The sequence below is a fragment of the Electrophorus electricus genome, chromosome 8 (assembly GCF_041902795.1).
Source record: "Electrophorus electricus isolate QZ-2024a chromosome 8, ASM4190279v1, whole genome shotgun sequence".
NCBI lineage: Eukaryota > Metazoa > Chordata > Actinopteri > Gymnotiformes > Gymnotidae > Electrophorus > Electrophorus electricus.
In genome coordinates this window covers 12,199,305-12,199,607 of record NC_137504.1, presented here as the reverse complement: position 1 = coordinate 12,199,607, position 303 = coordinate 12,199,305, and positions in this window count along the sequence as shown.

The following is a 303-nucleotide window of genomic DNA, read 5'->3' as shown; positions in this document are numbered from 1 at the left end:
TGCTGTCTTTTCATTTGTATCTTATTTTTTGAACCCTATTTCAAATAACCATTATGTTTTCTGCAAGAGCTCTTGCTGATACAGATTTATCAATGTCTTTTAAAGTGTAATGATTTAATCAGGTCAAATAAAAATAGCAACAAAGAGTGAAATATTGATTATATCAGGCTACAGGACATACGATGCTATTAGTAAATATGTTAAGTAAATTTAGTTTTATTAAGTTTAACTCTTAAAGGATATCCCCCTCCTTTCACAGTAACGACCACAAGAGGGGGCGTTATGTTCACTTGTGTCACCGAA